The sequence below is a fragment of the Setaria viridis genome, chromosome 2 (assembly GCF_005286985.2).
Source record: "Setaria viridis chromosome 2, Setaria_viridis_v4.0, whole genome shotgun sequence".
Lineage (NCBI taxonomy): Eukaryota > Viridiplantae > Streptophyta > Magnoliopsida > Poales > Poaceae > Setaria > Setaria viridis.
Window position 1 is genome coordinate 38,370,320 of NC_048264.2, and position 5,197 is coordinate 38,375,516.

General features: G+C 44.8%; 1 pseudogene; it reads left to right on the forward strand.

The window, feature by feature from the left end:
- The first annotated feature begins 684 nt into the window (after positions 1 to 684).
- Positions 685 to 768, forward strand: LOC117846726 (small nucleolar RNA Z247; annotated as a pseudogene).
- The last annotated feature ends 4,429 nt before the right edge of the window (positions 769 to 5,197 follow it).

The following is a 5,197-nucleotide window of genomic DNA, read 5'->3' on the forward strand; positions in this document are numbered from 1 at the left end:
AGCAATGATGGGACTGTAGAAGTAATTAAGTTCGGACATGTCATTGTAGTGCAATCCTTGTATCTTGTACTACCTGGACATTGTTTCCAGGAATATATAATAAACATGCCGGTGCCCCTATGGGGTAAGCCGTTCCAATCAATCTTACATCGTATAAAAGCCACCTCCTTCGAGAATACATCTAGTTGCATGTTTTTCTTCTTCCGTCGACAATGTTCATGGCGTCAACAAGCTCGACGGCGGCTTCGATGTTCAACATTGCTATCTCAGAGAAACTCACCCGGGACAATTTTCTTGTGTGGCGAGCACAAGTTCTTCCTGCCATCCGTGCAGCTCCCCTGATTGGCTTGACGGTTCAGCCTCCTGCGATTCTTCACGTTGAGAAGCCAAACAAAGCCGTCGAAGAAGTTGAGAACCCAGCATATGTCATCTGGATTACTCAAAGATCAGCAACTCCTCTCGTATCTGCTATCTTCCATGACCAGGGAAATCCTAGTCCAAGTTTCTTCTTTGGAACACGTTGCTGATGTGTGGACGGCCGTCACAGAGATGTTCTCATCCCAATCTCACTCTAAGATTTTGCAGCTCCGATCTCAGTTAGCTCGGGAGAAGAAGGAGAATTATCTGCCTCAATCTATTACATCAACATGAAGGCTATTGCCGATGAGATGGCGGCAACAGGAGAAAATTGATGATGAAGATCTCATTGCATCTATCCTTAATGGATTGGACTCGGATTATAATCCGTTTGTTTCTTTGGTATCTATAAAAGGCAACCTATCCCTAAGCGATCTCTATGCACAGCTCCTCTCCTCTGAAGCTCGGCTGAATCAACAACGTGCAGATGAGGGATGCTTCTACTTGTCGGCCAATGCTATGTCCCGTGGCCATGGACGCGGTGGTGGTGCCCAGGGTCGCGGACGCGGCACCTCCTCTAGTCATGGTGCTCTAGGGTCATATGGTGGTCGTCAAGGTTCCTCAAGCACTTCTGATTCTGGTGAAGGGCCTCTCTGTCAGCTTTGTGAGAGATATGGGCACATAGTCCATGATTGTTGGTACATATTCAACAAGAAGTATATTGCTCCTCGTGATGGTGGTCAGAAACCAATTAAAGCCAGATCATGGAAGTCGGCCTCCTCTGTTGTTCCCTCGTATGGAGTTGACACAAATTGGTATATTGATTCTAGATCTACGGATCACATAACCAATGATCTTGAGAAGCTGATGGCAAGGGAGAAGTACAATGGATAGGACCAGATCCATGCAGCCAATGGTAAAAGTATGAATATTAGCCATGTTAGTCAAACTATTTTTCATACCCCCAATCGTGATTTTTCCTTTGATAAAGTTCTTCATGTTCCTATGGTACAATAGAATTTGATCTCTGTTCATCAATTTGACACTGACAACGATGTCTTTATTGAGTTTCATCCTTCTTTTTTTGTGTTAAGGATTTGTCTATGAAGACCTCTCTTCTTCGCAGTAGTTGTCAATATGGCCTCTACCCTTTACCGCGTATCTCTGAAGCTCATCATGTTACTACTCCTACTACCTCCAAGTGGCATTATCATCTAGGACATCCTTCATCTTCCATTGTTAATCGTATTCTTAGGGATCATAATTTGTCGTTTCATGGAAACTCTAATGAGTCTATTTGTGATGCTTGTCAACAAGCTAAGAGTCATCAGTTACCTTACCCAAGATCTGATAGTGTGTCTAGTTTTCCTTTGCAATTAGTGTTCTCTGATGTCTGGGGGCTGCACCCAAGTTATCAATACTATGTTAGTTTTATTGATGATTTCAGTAAATTTACATGGATTTTCCTCCTCAAAAATCGGTCTGATGTGTTTCAAGTGTTTATTAATTTCCAACAATATGTTGAACGCTTGTATAATTGTAAAATTTTGACCATGCAAACTGATTGGGGTGGTGAATATCAAAGATTAAACTCCTTATTTCAAAAAAGTTGGTATTACTCATCACGTGTCCTGTCGTCATGCCCATCACCAAAACGGTTCCACTGAACGTGAACATAGGCATATCGTTGAGGCTGGCTTAGCTCTTTTAGCTCAAGCATCTATGCCACTTAAGTTTTGGGACAAAGCCTTTCTTACCGCCACGTATCTCATTAACCGAACCCCAAGTCGCGTCATTGATTTTTCCACCCCCTTGACACGTCTATCTGGTGAGACACCTAATTATTCCTTTCTTCATGTGTTAGGTTGTGCTTGTTGGTCTAACCTTCATCCCTACAATAAGCACAAACTTCAATTTCGTTCCAAGCGATGCACTTCCCTTGGATATAGTAATCTTCAGAAGGGCTATAAATGCTTAGACATCTCAACGGGAAGGGTTTATATTTCACACGATGTTATTTTTGACGAAAGTATCTTCCCCTTTTCTCAGCTTCATCCTAATGCAGGAACTCGTCTTCGATAGGAAATTTTCCTTTTACCTACTCATTTGCGTAATCATGATGGGGATGTGAATTATAGTTTTTTTGACATGACTAATACACTATCTGCACCATGTGAGTTGCGTTGTGATGATCCAGGTCCATAGTCTTCTCCTCCGGTGCATAAATTGCTACTGTTTCCGGTTCCGGCTGCCTCTGGGAACGATTCTTCCTCTTCTAGGCTAGAAGACAACATTGGCATGACTACTGAAGCTGATCTTGACGCCAATCCCGGGGCTGATTCGCCCGTGCAAGCAACGTCATCGATAGATTCGGTGTCGCCTCTACCTTGGTGTCACCTGTCCCTCCGCCTGCGCCTCCATTTTTGCCTCTGCCTGCGTCTGACACGCTACCGGGATCTTCTACGGTGCCTTCTTTGTCGCTGCCTGGGTCACATGGATCTGATATGCTGCCATCAGGTTTTGTTGTGCCTGATGCTTCTGCTGCCTTGTCTGGTGCTCGGCGTCTTCCCCCTCCTCCACCTGGTCCAGCGAGACCAATTCATGGCTCCATCCGGGTCTCTCCGCAAAGACCTACAACTCACTTGCAAAATAATATTCGCAAGCCCAAAATCCCTATTGATGGAACTATTCGGTATGGGTTGCTTAGTGAGGTACGTGAACCGGCCTCCCTACATGATGCTCTTCAGTCTAATGATTGGAAAACCACAATGGATATAGAATTTGATGCTCTTATGTGGAATCATACTTGGCACCTTGTTCCTTCGGATTCAGCTCACAATGTTGTTGATTGCAAATGGGTCTATAAGGTTAAACGTCGTGCTTATGGTACGATTGATCGCTACAAAGCTCGCCTGGTTGCCAAATGTTTTAAACAACGGTATGGTTTGGATTATGAGGACACATTCAGTCCCGTTGTCAAGGCTGCCACCATTCGTCTTATTTTGTCTATGGCTGTGAGTAATAACTGGAGCATACGACAAGTAGACGTTCAGAACACATTTCTACATGGTGTTCTAGAGGAGGACGTTTACATGAAGCAACCACCTAGTTATACAAATAAAAACTTTCCCACTTATGTGTGCAAACTTGACAAGTCCCTTTATGGTCTAAAATAGGCTCCGAGGGCATGGTATTCTCGATTGAGCAATAAGTTGCAGGAACTTGGCTTTCATGCATCAAAGGTTGATACGTCTCTTTTGTTTTTTCACATGGCATGGGCATTGTCTTTTTTCTTGTCTACGTTGATGCCATAATTGTGGTTAGCTCCGATGATTTGGCTATTGATCGGCTCCTGAAACATCTCCGGGATGATTTTGCTCTAAAAGATCTTGGCCCTCTGCATTATTTCTTGGGCATTGAGGTGACGGCTGTGTGGCGGAACACCTCGGATTAACTCAACTAAATCACGGTTAAGTCGCTTAACACGCGAATCTCATGCCTTAATCAAGTTAACTCAACGATCCGTCGGATTTCATCCGATTTAACCACTTAACAGGATCGAGTGAGCATGGCTCACACGAAGGTGAGTGGTTCCAGAGAATACAACGGATCCACAATTAGTTTAACAATTCATTACACACACCGGTTTGAAATCAGAGTTTTACAAGATTCAAAAACAACGGAAGGCAAAACATCGTGGAAGCTAGCGCTGGGGGTCGGATGTTCCTGGTGAGGCCGAACAGGACATCAGTGATCCCACTCCCCACCGTCCGAGGAAGGATCCCACTCGACCGTCCACCCAGGAGGAAGCTGGGGCGGCCAAGTGCCAATAGCAGCAAGCTCAGAAGTTTCAACTTCACCTGAAAAGAGATGCCACAAACAAGGCTGAGCTTCTAAGCTCAACAAGACTTAACTGATCGGTGGGAAAAACTACTCCACCACTTCTAGACATGCAAGGCTCCTTGGCTGAGGGGTTTTGTTTTCCAAAAGCGACTATGTTAGGTCCTTACTTTCAAGGTTTTAGCTCAGATTCTAAGTTCATTAACCAGTCTACATTGGCAACTTATACTAAACAAGCATAGATCCAACATTATGTGTATAAACTCAACATCAAGACCATGTCATCATCAGATTCCTTCTTTACTCAGTGTAGCATAGCGATCAAGCAGTCTCAAACTGTGAGAGGCAGACAAATCGATTCGAGTTCTTTAACCATGCATGGCGAACCTAACCTCACGATATCCGCGCACCATCAAGGGTCGCTTCCTGTGTCGGCCTTCCCCATCAATTCCCTGACCCGCGTCGGGCCTACTTCTCTTGGTGCAAGGTTCCACAGACCCAGCCTGTGCCATTCCGTGACCACACTTGCCACCACATGCGGCCGCAGGGGAACTCCGTTCCAGAGACAGTGGATCGACCGCTCACGTCCAGGTTCAATCAGGTACTAGGCTTCCCCATCCCATAATGGGTATGAGATTAGTACTTTCAAATACTTGATCACGAACACCACCACTGTCGGGCCTTAAACAGATTCAATAAATAGACGGGGCGATCAGCCGACCATCAAAAGAATTCACCAAAACCCTGCCCCGTCCATCGTCCTTATAGTTGTAACCAGAAGGAGAACAAACAACTCCTATAACTCGCGAGTGACAGGAAATCACTCGATTTTTACCGAGTCCTATTAAGCATTGCAACTACTCGGACCCAACAGACTAGTGTTCAGATCAAAGGAACTAGGTCATGCATCTATGGTTTCAAACAACTCCTATACGTAAATGCACATACATAAGAAGGAAGGCATGTGCAAGTTTAGAAAGTTGGGTTCATGCTCCGGGGC